The sequence below is a fragment of the Equus asinus genome, chromosome 14 (assembly GCF_041296235.1).
Source record: "Equus asinus isolate D_3611 breed Donkey chromosome 14, EquAss-T2T_v2, whole genome shotgun sequence".
Lineage (NCBI taxonomy): Eukaryota > Metazoa > Chordata > Mammalia > Perissodactyla > Equidae > Equus > Equus asinus.
The window spans coordinates 32,245,622-32,267,983 of record NC_091803.1 but is presented as its reverse complement, the minus strand read 5'-3'; the positions used below and the strand labels follow the sequence as shown (position 1 = coordinate 32,267,983).

The window sequence follows — 22,362 nt, the reverse complement described above, 5'->3', positions numbered from 1 at the left end:
TGAAGTCTGTCTGGCTGAAAGAAACCCCCTCCTTACCGCCCATTTCCCCATACAACTACCTCAGGATTCTGTAATTTTTGGAAGATGGTATTTTGAGACACTAGTCTGCCATCTTCCCAATTATGCCGGCTAATTGAGTTAAAACTTCCTTTCTCCATCCCTAATTAATTGGCTCAGAACATGGCAAGCAGAGAGAACCCATTGCTCAGTATCACTACTAAGGATCCTTATCATACTAATCAGTCTCATTCCATGAGGAAAAAAGATAGTGGCCAATTGTTTTTACAGACAACACCTGATTCACCTCGCATAGTGCACTTAGGCCATAATACTCTTATAAATCCAAAGCATGTGTCTGTGAGTACCAAGTGACTGAATTTAAGGCTCAGGAAGAAGAAATTATCCAAAGAAACTGTGGAATCTTTCCTGAAACCTTCTTCTTCAAAGGAGGGATTTAAGAATAATTCTATATAAAGACTCAGAGAAGGCACTGCAATTTCCTTCTAGTCCCAGAATCCTACTGGCTGATATTCACTGATCCTCTACATGAGAATTCCATTTCAAGTGGCATCAATTCAGCTAAAAGGTAGTTAATTTCAACCTAAGAATGTGTAACATTTTCTCTATTAAATTCAAAAAATCAATGACAAGTTGATTTTCAGAAATGTTTGAGGACATTTTAAAATACAGTAGCCCTATCTTGAGGGAGGGGAACAAAGAGAATTTTACTATCTAGCCAGGGCACAGGGGAAAATTGTATATACTCTAAATTATCTCTCAAAAGTCTCCCCTAGAAACTCCAGGACCCAGCTCTTAAAAGCTCAAGAGCCAAGAATTAACTTGCTGTTTCTCTTTGCTTTTAGCTGAAGCCTCTACTTCCCTGGGGCAGTAGAGGCCTAGGTCTGGTTTAAACTGGGGAAAAGCAAGGGAGTCAAGAGATTATTTTATTCTTCCGGCAAAGCATATAGGTGAATCTGCACTAAACTCTCATATGATGGAGCTCCGCTGTCTTCTTTACTATATAAACAACAGTTTCTGGTGTCCAATAAATTCAATGAGCTTAGGCTAAGAAAAGCCCCAGAGTCTGGAACTCAATGCCAGAGTTTCAAGAAAACTCTCTCCTATTGTACTGACAGCTGGGATAGTCAAAATGGAATCAAGTGTCTCATAATATGTTTCTCTGTTACTTAGGTGGAATTTGTTCAAGAATTCCCAAAGACTGGGCCGGCCCGGTGGTGCAGTGGTTAGGTGTGCACGTTCCGCTTCGGCGGCCTGGGGTTCACCGGTTTGGATCCCGGGTGCGGACATGGCACTGCTTGGTGTGCCATGCTGTGGTAGGCGTTCCACATATAAAGTAGAGGAAGATGGTCACGGATGTTGGCTCAGGGCCGGTCTTCCTTGGCGAAAACAGGAGGATTGGCAGCAGTTAGCTCAGGCCTGATCTTCCTCAAAGAAAAAAAAAAAAGAATTCCCAGAGACAATCACTGGGAAAACCAAGTGAAATGTTTTAAGAGACCACAAATGGGGACAGACATAGGCTGATAAGAAAACTATGGCATTAAGTAGTTACAGGGCTGCTTCTTTTAGTCCTGGCTTCCTGATAATTCAGTGACTACTCTCTAAAGTGCTTAAGATTTTTCCTGCTGAAAAATTCAACTTAGTTTTTGTTTTGTACTTAAGCCAAAAAATAAATAAAAATCTAAAAATATTTGGGAAGAAAATTTTTATAATAACCAAACCAAGTAGCAAGGGTCAAATGATTAGTTAGAAAAGCACGGTGGACAATGAATTTATCTTGTGCCTGATTAATTCAAAATAAAGATTAGAACTGTTCCAAGAGAAATGTTCATGACAGAATTCTTTCTGCTTAATATCTTTACATATTTCTCATTCTTTAAAGTGGCTTAAAATATTAATGTTAAGGAATATAAACAATTCAAAGCCAATAAGTGAATTTAACTACTATATTACTATATCTCATTTTGGAGCAAATTCACGGTAAAATATCTTAAGCTTGGATTATGTAAAAGTATTTATTTATTCAAGAGCAACTAACAAATTTTTGTATCTTCACTTTTTAAGACAATGTACATGAGTTTTATTGATACATAATTTGACACAGAAACATCTTTTTTGATATATCTACTTATTAAGCAAGAGATTTATTACTAAGAGGCAGAAAGAGAAAGTACAGAACACCAACCTTTGGGGAACAAATTTATTTTGATTTTTCTGAAAATATCAAGAACTATGAATTACAAGCTAAATATTTGGCCAAACCAAAAACAAAATATAAGTAAAAATAACATTGACAAATCACGTTTAACCTTAGAGAAACATGTTTTAAAATACCAACTTTAACACTCTTTCCACCATGGTGCAAAACAAGTTTACCAAACCACAACACAGAAGTGGAGCTTTTTAATTGACGTAACTTTTTCTTTTTTAACAATTGGCACCTGAGCTAACATCTATTGCCAATCTTTTTTTTCCCTTCTTCTTCTTCTCCCCTAAGCCCCCCAGTACATAGTTGCATATTCTAGTTGTAGATCCTTCTGGTTGTGCTATGTGGGACGCTGCTTCAGTATGGCCTGATGAGCAGTGCTAGGTTAGCACCCAGGATCCGAACTGGTGAAACCCTGGGCTGCTGAAGCGGAGCACGTGAACCCCAACCACTCGGCCACAGGGCTGGCCCCTAACTGACATAATTTTTTAAAAGAAAAATTAAAAGAAAAAAGGCATTCAATTCCCACCCTGGAATCTTGTCATTTATAAAATAACATATTCAACTGTCAGTGGAAATAAACCTGAAAACAAATCTTGCAACGAATCAATTCAGATTCCAGCAGAACAGAGTATACTTGAGAGCTGAGGAAGAACACGTTTTTGTCACACTCAGGTCTTAACAAATATTGATAAATTCAAAAGGAGATTAGAACCAAACCACTAAGCCAAAATCTTTCTGTGGAGTAGCTGCTTTCACAAAGCAAAAGGAGCCCCGTTCCACAGAGTTGTATGTTCTGTAAGCAGATGGCCAATTTTACTCCCAGAGTCTCAGAGTCTCGCACCATCAAAATAAAAGTATTTTTATCTTGGACAAGTCTGATGAAGGAAATAAAACTCTATCCTCCAAATGACACTTTCAAAGCTCTTACCATCCTTTCAAGATGACTTCAACCTATTAAGAGCTAACTTTCTAAATATCTAAAGATATATCAGGAAGTTCCAGCCTGTCTGCATTAGCAAGGCCCTCTCTATTCTCTTTGCCCCTCCCAAATCCTTCTAGCCTGGTTTGCCAAGCTGGACCACTAGCTAAGAGGATAAAAACATATGCCCACGTTCACCAGCCATTAAATAAACAGCCATTGGTGCAGGAAGTCTTAACATTTATAATACTTCCAAACTTTTTAAAACTTAAAAATAAACCCATTTCCAAAAGCTAATTTCACAACCCCTTAATATTCTCAATCTGGACATCTTATTTTGTAGCCTTCTTCGGTGTTTGTCTTTTCAAGTTTTTTCCAGTAGTTTTACCCTGGAGGAACCCATGAAAAACTTTCAAATTAAAGGAACGTTCATGGTATGTGAGTGTGAGCACTAAGTTGAAGGAAGCTCTTGTTTCCCGCAAATCCAGAACTGTCTGACCGGGACTCACAGAGTTCTTTCTCTTCTCTCAAAGACAAAGTCTCAGGCTAAGAAGATTTAGCGAAAGGGTCCCTCACCCAGTCACACACCAGTGTTGGGAAAAGGAGGGGAAATGCTATTGAATTTGGCTCTGCAGCTCTTCAAGGATAGCTTTAGTAAGGCTTGAGACGCTGCTATTTTCCTTCATTCTCAAGCCCAATGGTGTGGAAACATTTCAAGAGTTCCTTTGGCAATGTGCTTGTTCCAAAGACTCAGTTTCTTTTTTATCTAAGAAGCTTATCACTTTTAGGAAAAAAGAATTTTCTCCAGGACCTCGCAGAAACTTGTTCGTACAATGAAAAATGTCTGCTAAAATAGACTAATTTCTGCAGCCATTCCTTATCTTCAAAGCATTCAGCAAAATCTCTAAGTACTCTGGCAATTCACCTTCCAACTCAAATATCCTGTTGAGACCTCTTCCTCTGATAAGCCACTGGATTTCTGTATGTAGAAGATTTTAGGTGCTCTTTGGGCAGGCTTTAGTTTTGGGTTTTTTAAAAACATTCTTGCATAAATGGGTCTTTAATAAAGTTAACCAATTTTGTAGCATTATTGAGAACTTTCCCCATTTCATCGCTAAGTATTTTATATCAGCACTTCTCTGTGAAGAAAGCAGTGTGCTGTAATGTCAAGACCAGGATTTTCTTGTATTAAAATGAGGCAAAACTTGTCATGGAGCCAATCATTGATGGGGTAGCAGGAGTACAGATGACAGACCTTTGGTTTTCAGATAAGGAGACCCATTAAATTTATATTTGCCTGTGTCTGGGGAGGCGCCTAGCAGCAGAAAACATTTTCATGAATTTCAGTATCATTTACATATCTTACAAATGCTACCCCATGACAAATATTTGTGAAATGTGTTGACACGTCAACGCAGATAGAGAAGCTGCTGCTTTTCAGTTAATTATACAAATCTCTTTAGCATCACATGATGTCAATTTATTAAATTGAGAGTACAGTCATTTCGATTTCTTGTACTGTTTCTTGCCCTAGCATTTTAATGTTGGTATTATTAGATTCTTACCAACTATGTGAATTTTTCTTTCCTAGAATAAATTATGCTACTAAATAATTTGATTACTAAACCTTTTCACTGAATGTGATTTTCCAACAAAAGCTTTACTGTTTTGATATTCCAAAAGCCATTTAAAATAATCAACACCCTTACTTATCAAATGGCTATGATTTATAGTTACAATTGCTGGAGCAAACACCAGATTTCTAAGTTGCGTTCCACAGACAACATACAATGGAATAGGACAGCTTGGATTTTGAGTGGCTATAAAACCACTGAGAAGTAGCTTTCCTTGTAAACAAAGAATTTCTTTGTGTCCCTTTTTGCTCCAGTAAACTGTAGTAACTCAGAACACTTAATTCTTCCTCACTAACCTTATAGGAAATGTCTGCAGTTCTATACCTAGAATGGTCCTCTTCTATCTCATACCTCGCCTTCAAAAACTGCAGCACTGGACCGTCAGATCTGTTTGTAAGCAACAAACGTTAATAAAATATAAAAACAGGCATAATAACTAAAAAAGAAAATCACAAAAAGTACAAAAACTTCACAGAACAATTCACTTCTAACCTATATGACCCATGTTTTTGCAATGTTTACAACAAAGTGGCAGGGGACAGCTGAGTTGCAACACAAAAAAATTCCTTCCTTAGAATGAAAATTTCCCTCTGGGTTTATCTTTCACAAAGCTTGTTTGCTCACACTAAGTCAGCTGGCAGTGCAGGAGAGGCTAGGAAAGGTAGTTATAAGGGAGAGGCCATCGTCATCCTCCTACCACTCTCCTCTCTGTGCAAGTGTTCACCAATTATCCACAGCTTCTCTTAGCTCACCCAAACGCATGTGGGTGACTGCACACTGCCACACAGAGCAGAAAAGATCTCTAACAAAACTGTTAACAGGGCTGCTCAATCATTGTTCACCACTGTGAGCACAGTATTATGCAGCACACACAATTCAAAAACTGTATTTTCAGTCACAGTTTTATATGGAATTCCAGAAACATCCCACAGAACCCCAGTGGAGAAACTCACCTCCAACATTGATCGACTTTTTTCCTCTGAGAGGCCATTTTCATTTGACTCACATCCTTCTGTGACCTGACTTGCAAATTCAGGTTTAGCTCCTCCCTCATTCACCACCTTAGTCTCAGATATGGTTCTGTCTGCTCCAGCTCCTCACCATCCTCTGGTACCACCTGCTGGTTATTCGACCCTTCAGCTGGGTCATTTTGACTAGATTTGTCACCAGATTCCAATTTAGATTCTTCCCATTTCCTGCTTGTGCTGCCTCCTTTGGATTAAGCTGTGATGGGTCCTTAGCATTCTTCACCACCTCCCGGAGACTATATTTTCTGAACATATCATCTTTCACAACAGTCAGGCAACAGGCAGCTTTAATGATTTCTACTACCACTGTGTACTGTGGATTGCTAAAATCCACTCTATTTTCCAAACTGAGGCTGTCTACTATTCCTGTAATAAAAAGAATAGCGAAACAGTCTGAGAAGGATACATGAAGCTTGATGGATACAAAAACAATCTTTCATCTCTTTCTGTTTGGGACTTGTTAAAGTAGTATATAAACTAATACCCTCACCGTATATATTCTAGTCCACTACATGGACCTCAATGAAATTCCATAAACTTTTTCAATAAATAAATACAAATGAAATCCTGAGAAAGAGATTTTTGTTTTTTGTTTCCCAAAGAAAATTCAATCTTGATTTGGAAAAGATTTGATATCTATCAGGAAATCTCATATGCAACATATTGAAACCAGTTACATTGGATATTATTTTAAGGACTTTAAAAAAATTTTTTTTTTTTGAGGAAGATTAGCCCTGAGCTAACTACCCTCAATCCTCCTCTTTTTGCTGAGGAAGACTGGCCCTGAGCTAACATCCCTGCCCATCTTCCTCCACTTTATACGTGGGATGCCTACCACAGCATGGCGTTTGCCAAGCGGTGCCATGTCTGCACCTGGGATCTGAACTGGCGAACCCCACACCGCGGAGAAGTGGAACGGGTGAACTTAACTGCTGCGCCACCGGGCTGGCCCCTATTTTAAGGACATTTTAATGTACTTGTTCTACACTCAAAAATGTAAGCCTTAAATCTTTAAAAACAAATTCTTAAAAGCATGAACAAGTATTTACTGTTGAACACCAATGTAAAATCACTACAGAAACATACCTGCCAAGTATTTGATAACTTCTGTATTCAAGTGACTGTTTTTTCAAGATTTGTAAACAATCCGAAATGTCCCTTTGTTTGGAGCTTTAAACCAGGGTTCCAAAAATGTTTCTCCATATTTTTTACTATCTTCTAAGAAAGCCTTGCATGTGCCTGAGATGGGTAACATTCATAGAATAACCCAAGTCACTGTCTTCTTGGTTTTGTACATATCCTGGAGAATATGATGTACTAATTTCTCAGATTCTAAATAAAGAAAAAATCAGCACAGAGCAAACAAATAAGTTAAGATTATAAGTTCTCAGACATTTTAAAGACTCTTCAGGGGCTAATCTGGTGGCGTAGTGGTCACACTTTGGCAGCCCAGGGTTCAGGGGTTCAGATCCTGGGCATGGACCTACACACTATTCATTGAGCCACACTGTGGTAGCATCCCACATACAAAATAGAGGAAGACTGGCACAGATGTTAGCTCAGGGACAATCTTCCTCAAACAAAAAAAAAAAAAAAAAAGAGGAAGGTTGGCAACAGATGTTAGCTCAGGGCCAATCTTCCTCACCAAATCAATCAATCAATAAAAAGACTCTTCAAACTCTCTGAAATGAATTTTCATTGGCCATGATGTAAGTTGACAGAAGAGCAGCAGAAATTATCATAATGAATTTTAAATAGGTCCAACTACCCAGTTTTCCAATTAATACTTCTTCAGTGCCTACTATGTATTAACACTGTATCTAATATGTGAACTCTTCAGTATTAATACTGCTTTCACTAAAAACAATTGTTCATGAAGACATTGGACTTAACATTTTTGTGAAGTCTGATTTTATCCAACACCACCACCATACTGTTTCTTTTCGTATAACAATAGCAAACATCAAAGTAACAAACATTACATAGCACACATTTTTTACAAAAACAAACAAAACAACATCTGCAAGTCACTTAAAACATTTCATTATCCATTAGCTACATTTGTACAGAAGTCTAGATCTCTAACTGTGGAGGAGTCTCAGAACCACGATTTGCACAAGATCATGATGTAGTCCTTAGGCCACATCCTGACTACATACAAGTCTTTTTTGTGCTGCTGGGTGTTTTCAATAGTTTTATATTAGTTAACTGCATTTAAATACCTAGAACTTCTCATGATTTCCAACTTCTTTTGAAAAATTAGAAGATCTGGCCCTACCAGGACTACATTCCCAAACGGCTGCAACCATTCCAAATCAGCCAGAGCTGAGTAGCAGCTGCTCCTTTTAAACAGAACTTGCATTCTTGTTTTGCCCAAAGTTACATACAAAGAAAGTAGCAAAGCCAGGTTTCCACTCCACCACCCCATTCTACCTCTCTATATGCCTAGTGCTAACCACTCCATATGCCCAGTGCTAACACAGTGTAGAGAGGATGCAATCAAATGATTAACTGGAGGCACAACCATGAAGCCATTTTGTAGGGAGTGTTCTCTGAGACAGGGAGGTGTCCAGATATTATAGGCCCAATACTCTTAAGGCATATTGGTCAGAAATACCTAGCCCAAGTGTCACACCTATCCCAAATGCCACAACAACTGATGTCAAAAGCTATAATTAACTACTTATGTGAAACTCCCAATGGCAGATGGCTCAATATTGACAATAAAGCTTTTAAGAGACTGAGACATCACTCTCCTCAAAATGCAGAGGAAGAAGGGAGTTCCCTCAGACTGCGGTACATATAATTTATAAATGTTTTCAAGGAGTGACATCAGCATCATGGCAGAGTGAGCTCTTCCCTTAGACTCTCCTCTCTAAGATACAATGAAAAGGACATTCATAAACCAACAGAGGACACTTACACAACACAAAAGACGTCTGAGAGGCCCACGCAGCCAAACATCTGAAGGTGGAGGTGCTGAACCCCCAAGAGGAAGTGGAAGGAGGTAAGGGCATCTCCTCTCCCTCCCCCAGTGGCAGTGATCCAGGCCACACGACCACAGGTGGCTCTTAGAGGAGAGGGGGGAGGGGTGGTTCTCCATGGGAACACCTTCGCTCTGCAAGTTGCCTCACAGCCCATGGGAAGGTTCCAGACAGAAGTGGCTAAGCTATTCTGGGCGGGTCTTCATCAAATCAGCATGCCAGGAGAGCAGACAGCAAGGGCAGAGCAGGAAAGCCCCCAGGATGAAGCAGGTAAAAGAAAGTGCCCCTCCCACTGCCCAGTGCTCCAGCTCAGCCAGTCAGCGAGTGGCCACACCTATGTTAGAAAAGCAGCAGCTGTGAGCTAGTGAGCTGGGGAACACAGTGGGCTCAGAATACACAACTCTTGACCCCCATCCAGTGATGGCAAGTGGAAGCTGCAACCAGATACTACACTATGCAGAGGCACAAATTTACGTCATCAAACATTATGAAGAAATATATTAATACTCCAGACGAGAAGCAAAATGATAAGCACCCACAAATCAATCCTGAAGGCAGAGGAATTTATAATCTAAATGACAGAGAATTCAAAATAGCTACCATAAAAAAAACCAACAAATTACAAGAAAATACAAATAGTTTAATGAAATCAGGAACATTATTAATGAAAAGTGGTAATTCTTTACAAAAGAAACTGAAACTATAAAGAAAAACCTATCAGAAATGTTGGAGGTGAAAAATACAATGGTTGAGATACAGAAAAATCTGGACTCCCTGAATAACAGAGCTGATATTCTGGAGGACACACTTAGCGGTCTGGAGGACAGAAATATAGCGATGCTTTAGATGGAGGAGGAGAGAGAACTAAGATTAAAAAGAGATAAAGAAATTCTCTGAGAAATATCTGAGTTGATTAGGAAATGCAACATAAGGATTATAGGTATTCCAGAGAGAGATAAGAAGAAGAATGGAGCAGAAAGCTTATTCAAAGAAATAATAGCTGAGAACTTCCCAAACCTGGGAAAGGAGTTGGAAACATAAGTGAAAGAAACTAATAGAACTCCTAATTATATCAATGTAGAAAGACCTTCTCCAAGGCATATACTAGTAAAGCTGGCAAAAGCCAATGACAAAGAAAAAATACTAAGGGCAGCAAGGCACGAAAAAACAACTTACAAAGGAACCCCTATAAGGCTTTCAGCACATTTCTCAGCAGAAACCTTAGAGGTTAGAAGAGTGTGAAATAGTATATTCAAAATTCTGAAAGACAAAAAATTACAGCCAAGAAGACTCTATCTAGCGAAAATATCCTTCAGATATGATGGAGAAATAAAAACTTTCCCAGACAAACAAAAGCTAACGGAGTTCATCACCAGAAGACGCCCCCAAAAGAAGTGCTCAAGAGACCCTCATACCTGAAAAAAAAAAAAAAAGAAAGGGTTTACAAAGCCTTGAGCAAGGAGATAAAAAGGTAGACAAAATCAGAAAATTGCAGCTCTCCATCAGAAAAGGTTAGCAAACAATTAAAACATTAAAGACAAAGGGAAGGAAAACATCTAAAATAAATATAACCTTGTCATTTTAGCCACAAACTCACAACACAAGATGGAATAAGTTGTGACAATAATAACTTAGAAGGGGGAGGGGAAAGGGATGGAATCAACTTAGTCTAAGGAAATAAGAGGCTAGCAGAAAATGGACAACCTCATCTATGAGATTTTTTATACAAATCTCATGGTAACCACTAAACAAGTAATCAGAACAGAGACACAAATAATAAATAAAGAGAAAACTGAGAAAACCATCATATAGAACTATCAAAGTGAATTGATAATTGGAAATACATGGGACAAGAAACAAGGGAAATGCAGAAGAACCAGAAAATGAGTGATAAAATCGTAGGGTTAAGCCCTCACATAACAATAATCACTCTAGATGTAAATGGACTGAATTCTCCAATCAAAAGACACAGAGTGGCAGGATGGATTAAAAAAATGAGACCCAACGATATGCTACCTCCAGGAAACACATCTCACTCCTAAAGACAAACACAGGCTCAGAGTGAAGTGATGGAAGACGATACCCCAAGCTAACGGCAAACAAAAGAAAGCAGGTCGTGTCATATTTATGTCAGACAACGCAGACTTCAAGATAAAACAGTTAATGAGAGACAAAGAGGGGCAATATACAATGATAAAAGGGACACTCCACCAAGAAGACATAACACTTATAAGTACTTATGCACCCAACAGAGGAGCACCAAAGCAACTATTAACAAACTTAAAATGAAATATTAACAACACAATAATAGTAGGGAACATTAACACTCCACTTACACCAATGAATAGATCATCCAGACAGAAAGTCAACAAGGAAACAGTGGAATTTAATGAAAAACTAGACCAGATGGACTTAGTAGATATATAAAGAACTTTACATCCAAAAGCAGCAGAATACACATTTTTCTCAAGTGCACTTGGAACATTCTCAAGGATAGATTATATGTTTGGAAACAAGACAAGCCTCAACAAATTTAAGATTGAAATTATCTCAAGCATATTTTCTGACCATACTGCTGTGAAACTAAAAATCAACTACAACAAAAAAGCTGGGAAAGAAACAAATATGTGGACACTAAACAACATGGTATTGAACAACCAATGGATCATTGAAGAAATTAAAGGAGAAATCAAAAAGCATCTGGAGACAAATGAAAATGAAAATATACCATACCAACCCATAAGGGATGCAGCAAAAGCAGTCCTCAGAGGGACATTCATTGCAATACAAGCCCACCTTAACAAACAAGAAAAATCTCAAATAAGCAATATTAAACTACACCTAACAGAATTAGGAAAAGAAGGACAAACAAAACCCAAAGTCAGCAGAAGGAGGGAAATAATAAAAATTAGAACAGAAATAAATGAAATTGAAACAAAAGTAGAAAGGATCAATGAGATATTAACAAAGAGTTATGATATTAACAAAGAGATATGAAACAAAGAGTTACTTCTTTGAGAAGATAAACAAAATTGACAAAGCCTTAGCCGGACTCACTAAGAAAAAAAGAGAAGGCTCAAATAAACAAAATTAGAAATGAAAGAGGAGAAATTACAATGGCTACCACAGAAATACAAAAGATTATAAGAGAATATTATGAAAAACTATATGCTAACAAATTGGACAATCTAGAAGAAATGGATAAAGAAGAAACGAAGAATCTCAATAGACCAGTCACAAGTAAAGAGAGAAGCAGTAATCAAAACCCTCTGGAGAATTCTACCAAACATTCAAAGAAGATTTAATACCTATCCTTCTCAAACTATTCCAAAAAATTGAGGAAGATGGAACACTTCCTAACACACTCTATAGGCCAACATCACCCTGATACCAAAGCCACACAAGGATGACACAAAGAAGAAAAATTACAGGGCAATATCACTGATGAACATAGATGCAAAAGTCCTCAACAAAATATTGGTAAACCAAATACAGCAACACATTAAAAGATCATACACCATGATCAAGTGGGATTTATACCAGGGACGCAGGGATGGTTCAACAGCTGCAAATCTATCAATGTGATACACCACATTAACAAAATGAGGAATAAAAACCACATGATCATCTCTATAGATGCAGAGAAATCATGTGACAAGATCCAACATCCATTTATGATAAAAACTCTCAATGAGTATAGAAGGAATATACCTCAACATAATAAAGGCCATATATGACAAATCCACACCAAACATCATACTAACAAGGAAAAACTGAAAGCCATCCCTCTGAGAACAGGAAGAAGACAAGGGTGCCACTCTCACCACTCTTATTCCATATAGTACTTGAGGTTCTGGCCAGAGCAATGATGCAAGAAAAAGAAAAAGAAGGAATCCAAACAGGCAATGAAGAAGTGAAACTCTCACTGTTTTCAGATAACATGACCTTATATATAGAAAACCCTAAAGAATCCATGAGAAAACTATTAGATATAATCAACAACTACAGCAAAGTTGCAAGTGATGGGGTTCAGGGCAGGCTGCCCCAAGATGTGCCACTCTGGTATGTGGACTATTTTGAGCTGAAGACAATAAAAGATCTAAAGACTCAGGAAGAGCAGCTGACCTTCCCCCAAAAAACTACCTAAAAGACTTTAACACAGAAGGTCTGTTCCAGGAAGGAGCTCATACCATATGATAGCTGTAGTATGATGTAAAATAGGTGTGATAAAAGGACACCAACAAACCCATTTTTTTGACATAGCAAAACCTGTTTAACAAACATTTGCATTCCATCTCGACGTAAATTGTCTTCCTCCCCTTTGAAGCCCCAAATCACTATCCCCAACATCCTCCTTGTCTGTAGCTGAAGATACTTAAACAGGCAGCATCAGCCAGATGGCTGAGTTACTCAGTTTCTTCTGTGTTTCTCCCATGTATACACGCTATTAAATGTTTGATTTTCTCTTGCTAGTTTGCCTCTTTGGTTATTTGGCCAGCCATAAGAACCTTAAGGAAAAGCGGGTTTGGGGGGGGGGTAGGGTGAGGAATTCTCCCACTTCCCTGACACAAGGTACAAACTCAACTTACAAAAATCAGTGGCATTTCTATACTCCAAGAACAAACTAACAGAAAGAGAACTCAAGAACACAACCCCGTTTACAATCACAACTAAAGAATAAAATATCTAGGAATAAATTTAACCAAGGAGGTGAAAGACCTATACAATGAAAACTAAAGACATTACTGAAAGAAATTGATAATGACATAAAGAAATGGAAAGATATTCCATGCAAATGGATTGGAAGAATAAACATAGTTAAAATGTCCATACTACCTAAAGCAATCTACAGATTCAATGCAATCACAATCAAATTCCCAATGATATTCTTCACAGAAACAGAACAAAGAATCCTAAAATTCAAATGGGGCAACAAAAGACTGAATAGCTAGAGCAATCCTGAGAAAAAAGAACAAAGCTAGAGGCCTCACAATCCCTGACTTCAAAATATACTACAAAGCTATCATAATCAAAACAGCATGGTACTGGTACAAAAAGAGAAACACAGATCAATGGAACAGAATTGAAAGCCCAGAAATAAAACCACGCATCTACAGCCAGCTAATCTTTGACAAGGGTGTTAAGAACGTACAATGGAGAAAGGAAAGTCTCTTCAATAAATGTTGTTGGGAAAACTGGACAGCCACATGCAAAAGAATGAAAGTACACCACTGTCATTCACCATACACAAAAATAAACTCAAAATGGATCAAAGGTAAGACCTGAAACCACTGAACTCCTAGAAGAAAATATAGGTAGTACACTCTTTGACATCTGTCTTAAAAAGATCTTTTCAGATACCACATCTACTCGGACAAGGGAAACAAAAGAAAAAATAAACAAGTGGGACTTCATCAGACTGAAGAGCTCCTGCAAGGCAAAGGACATCAGGATCAAAACAAAAGACAATCAATCAATTTGGAGAAAATATTTGCAAATCATATATCTGACAAGGGGTTAATCTCTATAATATATAAAGAACTCACACAACTCAACAACAAACAAACAACCCAATCACAAAATGGGCAGAGGATATGAATAGGCATTTCTCAAAAAAAGATATACAGATGGCCAACAGACACATGAAAAGATATTCAACATGACTAACCATCAGGGAAATGCAAATCAACACTACACTAAGATATCACTTACACCCGTTAGAATGGCTATAATCACCAAGATAAAAAATAGCAAATGTTGGAGAGGATGTGGAGAATAGGGAACCCTCATACACTGCTGGTGGGAATGTAAACTGGTGCAGCTATTATGGAAAACAGTATGGAGAATTCTCAAAAAATTAAAAATAGAAATGCCATATGAACCAGCTATCCCACTACTGGATATTTATCCAAAGAACTGGAAATCAACACTTCAAAGAGACTTATGTACCCCCATGTTCATTGCAGCATTATTCACAATAGCCAAGACATGACAGCAACCCAAGTGCCCATTGACTGATGACTGGATAAAGAAGATGTGGTGGAATGGAATGGAATACTACAATGGAATACTACTCAGCCATAAAAAAGACAGAATCATTTCATTTGCAACAACATGGATGGACCCTGAGGGTATTATTTTAAGCAAAATAAGCTAGACAGAGAAAGACAAACACCACGTGATTTCACTCATAGTGGAAGATAAACAAACACACAAACAAAGGGAACAGTTCAGTGGTTACCAGGGGAAGGGGGTTGGAGACTGGGCACAAAGCATGACGAGGGGCACTTATATGGTGACGGACAAATAATAATGTACAAGTGAAATGTGACACTTTTGTAAACTATTATGACCTCAATAAAAAAAGAATATCATCAATTGCCAAGGAATTTTTAAATGTACAGTATAGAAGTAATTTCTGAACCAAATCTGTTGGTTTTCAACTCATAGTTGAATAATTCTTCTGATACATTGATATACAAACCAGAGCCAATCTTCAAGCATTGAAATAAAACTAAAAAACTCATACAAGTTTTTAGAAAATATAACAGAAAATTATCATAATTCTCAAAGTACAAGTATCTACTTGAAAATAGGCTAGGGATTTTCATTAGTCACATTTTTATTCAAATAACTTAAAAACAGTTTAAAATTTGTTTCAAGGTCTAACTGTAAAAGAAGGATATCATATACTATGGTTGCTTATTATATTTAATGTAATAAATACAGTTTACAGAATATTTCATTTGTGGTTCTTAAAAAAGTATGATAAATTTGGCAAATAATATATGAAATATAAATAAAATAGTGTAAGACATTATCAGAATACTCGTAATGTTCAGGAATTCAAGGAACAATCAGGAATCATACGTGAATAGAAGACAAATGTCAGATAACTGGTGAATCAAATTAGAAACCTGTGAAATTTACTTTTTCTCTGTTTTCACTGTGTGTGTGTGTATGTGTTTAACAGCTTCACTGTCATCTACAGACTACGCGAAACCCTCATAACTTGCAGCCGTATACACTTTTTTCTCTTTACTATACTAAAAGTCACATTAAAGTAAAAATAGTTTAGATGTAAAGAAAGTTTATCAACTCCTCATTGATGGTCTGAGTCTCCATGAATTTTTAGTAGAAAACTCTACATTTCTGTCATAAACAGGGCTTATTTCTGGAGAACTAAAAGTTTATTCCTGGGGAATGAGACAGAACTATGCTATTGGCTCTTTCCTTTTGAAGTGTTTATTCCCATTTGAAATAACCTTGTCTGGTTTTTTGGTATTTCCCAATAGGGCAACAGTAGAAGACTTTTCCATGGTTTGGTCCATTATTAGAAACAAGCCTCTTAGATCTTCGGTCACACTTGCATAAAGGAGGTGTCATCCTCCCACTCTTCCAAGGTTCTCATAGGTTAACTGTAGAAGTTAAGACAGAGGGGAGAACCTTCTGGGAAGACCTTCTCCCTGGGGAGCCAAGAGATGATGTGGGCTTTTCTTCATGAATAGTGAAGGTCTGTTTTTTGGCTGGTGGGAAAGCTGAGGGAACGGATGGACTCCTTTCAGTACCACCTAAAAGAAGAGGATGTTTCCCCAAAACTGAAGGATGAGACATACTGGCATTAACGCTGTTGAAGCTACTTGATTTGCATTCAGGTAATTTAAAGTCAGAAACATCTGAACCTGGATCTTTGGCTTCTTTTACATCATAAATAGTAGTATGTAAACTCTTATACACAGCAGACTTAGAGGTTTCAGATTTTTGACAAGTTTCCTCTGTGCCTCCAAAGTTTTCATGACTTAGCATTTCAGATTCTTTTAAAACCATTAATCTTTCTCCAGAATTAAATGAAGTATCTAAGTTTGAGTCACTAATAGCAAGTATAAATCTATATTTTGCTCAGGCTGAGAGGCTAGCAGTAAAGCTACATCCTCCCAATTGGCCAACACAAGTAAACAGTCAAGAGCAGAACTCATTTCTGTATCAGAAACATGAATAACAGATGAAATGGCAGTTCAAACAAGTACCAATTCTGAACCAATTGCTGAAGACTTAGATCTGGTATTAAATGCAAGACGTTCATTTTTTATTTGTTTCTGCATAGGTGCAGCCAAACTGGGAGACTGCAACTGCCCCAGAGATGTGGAGGACTTAGCATTAAAAAAAGACAAACAGCTTTTGACCTTGTGAAGATCCACTTTTATATCGTTCTTTAGTTGTAACTGATCTTGCTGTACCATTATAGGAGAATTGACACCAATTGATGCCATTTTAACTTTTTCATGAGGATTTATTGTATTTTTAGGCTCACTATTAAATATGCTGGGACCCTGAATGTTACTGTTGCAGGCCAATGTTTCTTCAACTTGATTTGTATTCAAATTTCTGGCCAAAATGTTGGGATTCTTCTTAGTGGGAACCTATGATTCCACAGACAAGTCCAACAACTTTAGAAACTGTGTATTCACAATTTCTCTAATATACGTTAAATGATACCACAAAAAAGAAAAACATCTTGAATGATTGATTTATAAATGATTGCACATATGACATCTACATTTCATTGAACCTATGGTTACTTCTGGAGTCTGAGATGACAGGATAAAAGAGGCAAGACACCACTAACCTTGATCAAGGACCTTGTAATTTTCATGAAGCAACCATCCCTGATCATTTTCCAAGCAAGAAGGGCAGTATTCGGAGAATTATCCAACCCTGACGAAACAGCTACCAAACACAAATTTTGTGGTATCAGTGTAAAGATACATAGCACAAAAGCCCCCAAAACCAAAAACCACCACTTAAATAGAAATTGGAACATACTGTTAGTTTTATGATCATCTACTAATTTTAATCATGATAAATTGGTCTCGTGGAAAGCTGTGGCAGCCTTACCAATGAAAGACAAGATCTCCCACATTCACAGAGGACGAAGTGAAATCTCGTTAGACAGTTCACAAAAATATGAGGAACATTCTGTAGGGACCATGTCTCACGAGTAATCTAATAGTCTTGTTCAGGTTTTTCACTAGTCCACTGTATTATTTGGGCATTTGTTTAATCTTCACTTGGTTTGGCTAATTCTTTTCATTCTTTTTAGCAACCAGAAAACCATTAGATGGCAGTCTTTATTTTACAATACTTTATGAAAGTCAATTTGAAAGTCTTAGAAACAATTCGAATTGTATAGATTAGGAGCTTTCTTTAGGCTGAAGGATATTCCTTAGTAGTGACATCAGAAAAAAGTAAGATTCATACGAAAGACTTTATACAAATAAAATGACTTACATAATAAAGTGATTTTCAATTTACACTAACCAGAATGTTCTCATCCCAAGAATTCTATTCCCACTTCCTGCAGGGCACAACTTAGTCTTTTTGGTTTTCTTCTGCAGAAAATATAATCGAATAAAAGAAGACGTATCTACAAAAAAGGATTACTATTTGAAAGGCTTTGTATTAACCATTTACTTTTCATAATTTTTCATTCTATTAGATTTGGAAGGTTCTTACTTTTGTTGTGTTGTTTTTACATACTTTAAGAAATGTATCTATGTGAACATTTCAAAAGAAAAGATTTTATTTGTAGAAACCCATACTCATGTGGGATAAAGTTTAGTCATTTTTCTTTTTTTTTTCTGCTTTATCTCCCCAAATCCCCCCCAATACATAGTTGTATATCTTAGTTGCAGGTCCTTCTAGTTGTGGCATGTGGGACGCCGCCCCAACATGGCCTGATGAGCAGTGCCATGTCCGCACCCAGGATCCGAACCAGGAAAATCCTGGGCCAGTGCAGCAGAGCGCGCGAACTTAACCACTCAGTCACAGGGCCGGCCCCCTAGTCATTTTTCAAGAGAAGGAAAGTGAACATGCCTCCATCTTTGACCCTTGCCTGGTAAGTTACTCTGAGATCAATCCAAGAATTTAAGAATACGGGTTTTAACAGCTGTTTTCTTTTACACTCATACTCCAAGAAAACCCCAAGTCCCAGTCTGCATGAAGTATATTAAAATAGAACAAAGTCAATGATGCCAACCTGAAGTTTACCTCCTCTGGATTTTCATTTATGTGAGCCAATAAATTCCACTTATTTATTTACAAAAAGACAATGATGCCAGCAGTTTTTACTTATGCTATCATCATTTATAAATAAAACACTAAAAGATGATATAAAATAGAATAGTAAGATTTAGAATAATATATAGTGGTATATTATCATGCTATAATAATATAACATATAAAATAGTAAGATTTAATTTCTCTGTTAATATCTAACAATTTTTCACTTTACATACTTTCTATTAAGAAATTAGTTGGTAACTGAGTTTCAAAGTTTCTTAAATACCCAATAAAATACACCGATTATTTCAGGAAGAAGAGTAAGGCGTCAAATTACAAAGGCTATAGGGAGAAGGTTATTTGCTTTCAATATTCTAAGAAAATATTAATGTAATTGAGAAAACAGACATCTTATAGCAACCTGAAACCAAATATGACTATCAGTGCTATGCTATCAATGGCACAGCATTGCTATTAATGACTATTAATGATAATAATACATCATGGGCATACAAAAGATCTACCAAATGGCCCATTTTTTCTCTTGATGTCTATATTAGTGAGTGTGAAAGTATAAAAGGAAAGGATGTGAGTTAAATGAGAACTCTTTTTATTCAAGGTTGTAGAAAATAGCATGATAAGAGTTTTCACTAAATCATCTTTACCTGAATTCAGAAGAACAGACAGGAACACTCTAGAAAGATTCTTAAAGTTAAGTCTTAAAATTTTAAGGTATCTCAGAATGGTAATTTTAAAAATATGACTAAATTTACCATTCTTGTTTAACATCTGCTAGGCATTTGGATTTCTTTTCCTGGCCCAGGAGGTTAACAAGTATAATTCTTACTAGGGATAAAGAATTACATACTGGTAATGCTACTCACTTATAATTGATAGATATAATTTATGTTTTACCTGACTAAGTATCAAATGCACATAATTTTACTTTGGAAGTAGAAAGATCTGCAACCCCAGAAGCAAAAATAATTTTCTTCTGTTGCTGAGTCTTCTGAATCCATTTACAGAACTGAGATAAGCAAATCTTCAGAGGGACTCCTTCATCAACTTGAGCCTAAAGAGAGTCACAAATCTGAATTCAACAATCGAATTCCATAAAGACTGAGCACATAAATAGGAACTGTGGGGGGATATAACAAAGAAGAGGTTCTAACTGGCAAAGAGTTTATCTAGTGAAAGATGGTAAAACACATGAGAAAGAGACAATATAATGATTAGAACTCTTCAAGATAAGAAAAATTAGGTTGAGCAATCTAAAATCACATCAAAATATAATAATTAAATCCAGACTGATGGAAATTTGATGTCATTTAATTTCCACAAAATAAATTTGATATTCATTTTTATAACAACATTCTTCCCTATTTTTAAAGATTTCAGTGGACTTCTGGATGGGATATTTCTCTTAACACTGAATAAATCAAATTCCAACTGGTATATAGCTTTTGCTTTCTTTTTAAAACTGATTTCTGAATTTTAGTATTTGCATCATACTCGCTTGGTTTTTGGTTGGGGGCAGGTGGAAGAGAGGTGGGGAAAAGAGAAGGGCATACCTGCTTTATGCCTGGCAGTTCTGTGCAAAATTCAGAAAGAACTGGATGTTCTGGAGACTGAACATAAGCGTGGAACTCAGATTCAGTCTCTCCAGTTGATGTGTCTAGCAATACTACTGGAAATTCAACCACATGAAAGAATCAACTGACAATTGAATACATGATTGTTAAATTAATGCTGCAATCACTCTAAATTAAACATTGATTACCACCACATAGCATTATGAAACAATCATTGTTTTAGCCAAAGCATACTAAAATGACCAAAGCAGCATGATTATAATAAAGTTATGCCAAAGAATAAGTAAAAATATTAAAGTTACGAGTATATCTACTTAAAACTCTTGAACATATTTCCACAATCAAATATGAAGACCATACGGAAGTTAAAATGTACTTCTTTTTTGCAAAGGTATTTTTTTAGCTTCTGTGCAATTGAGATTTTGTACATAACCCTAAAACAAGTATTTTATATGATAACACATGATTATTTTATACGATGACACATTTAAGTATTTAGGTTTTTGTTCTTTTTTTGTCAAATCAGGTTTTATAGTAAACTACCAATTCATAGACCATTTTGTTTTCTTAAACTAGCTGTTGACTCATTTCTATCTATAAACCTTAAAGTTACTCATCTAGTGCTACTCTTGGCCATTGGCAGTCCAAATATGCTTATTTCCTGGCTCTGGTGGGGTTTCCCATCATTCCAGCATGTCCACTCAAAATCAATGACAATTAAGTAGTCATACGGCTGCTCTGCAAAAGATCAGGGTGTCCTTAGGCGCTGCCAGTGTTAAAAGTGCAAAGCTACAACATGTAAAGAAACTAAGGACACTACTTACTGGATTTGCTTCTTTCTAGATTTCCATTTGCTGGTGCAATTGACTTTCTCCTAGTTAATCCAAGCTGCCTAAAAATGTAAAACAACCCAATATGTTCAACAAACTCATTCACACTCCTGTTTGAATAGGCTAACAAACTAATGGTATAACCCTCACTATTAATGTAGTAATGTATTGTGAGTGAGAGGAAACTGACCTAAACTTTGAAGGCAAAATTTGTACTAACTGCTACCCTCTCTTTTGATTTCAGTTGTCATTTTACCTGCGTGGGCCTCAGTACCTATTGCAAACTTACACTAATTCTTTCTGCTCCCCTTGTTTTACAGTAGTACTGAAGAACTCAAGTGATTGTAGAGGTATAGAGGCACTGAAAAGCTTATTTTTTCACCTCTGCAATTTTCAAGCCCTTGCTGTGTGTACAGCCCAGTTCTGAGGAGACAGGGCAGGTCCAGCCTTCTTGGAGCTTAAAATATCTGAGAAAAAAAACAGACATCCATGGTAAACTACTGGAAGGTAGTATATGATAAAGGATCCCCAAAGACCCTGAGTCCACAGAAAGGGATGGGCTTCCCGAGGTCTTAAGTGCAATGAGACAAACTACTCTGATGAGTAGCTAGAGTTTCACTAGGCAGGGGCCTCCTGTTCTAGTTTTTTGTTTATGAGGTGTGATGGGGAGTTGGGAATAATAGCTAACATTTATTCACTGCTTACTACATAGCAGGCACTGAAGATGGCGACCTCATTTAATCCTCAACTGTACAAAGTAGTCACTTTTGCTACCTATATGTAATGGATGAGAAAACGATTTCGGTCATTTGCCAAAGAACACATATTTGGTACGTGAACCGGGGGCATCCAACTCCGAACCGACACTTTTCTCTATTACACCAATTCTAGAAATCGGAAATGTGCACAGCGTTTCCAGGCATCAGGCAGAAGGCCACAATGATCCACATTATGAGTTACACGGCTCACTAGGACGTGATGGGGTGAACGGCTTCATGGGTGCACTGGGGGCTGCCTGAGACCTGCGACCGGTCTACAAGGCGCTGTCACGTCCAGTCGTTTCCCGAGGCCTAGAACGCGCCGACACGG

At 37.2% G+C, this 22,362-nt stretch overlaps 1 long non-coding RNA gene and 2 pseudogenes across 1 annotated transcript; all 3 read right to left on the bottom strand.

Moving 5' to 3' along the window:
* Window positions 1-1,989: 1,989 nt before the first annotated feature.
* LOC139040111 (THUMP domain-containing protein 1-like) lies at window positions 1,990-8,117 on the bottom strand (annotated as a pseudogene).
* A 7,708-nt stretch (window positions 8,118-15,825) lies between these two features.
* LOC139040110 (ERI1 exoribonuclease 2-like) lies at window positions 15,826-17,466 on the bottom strand (annotated as a pseudogene).
* A 65-nt stretch (window positions 17,467-17,531) lies between these two features.
* On the bottom strand, window positions 17,532-20,520 carry LOC139040197 (uncharacterized). The gene is made up of 3 exons (XR_011494240.1): window positions 20,423-20,520; window positions 19,767-19,923; window positions 17,532-18,216 (listed from the first exon to the last, which is right to left on the bottom strand). It is a non-coding gene; the product is annotated as an uncharacterized lncRNA (long non-coding RNA).
* Window positions 20,521-22,362: the final 1,842 nt, after the last annotated feature.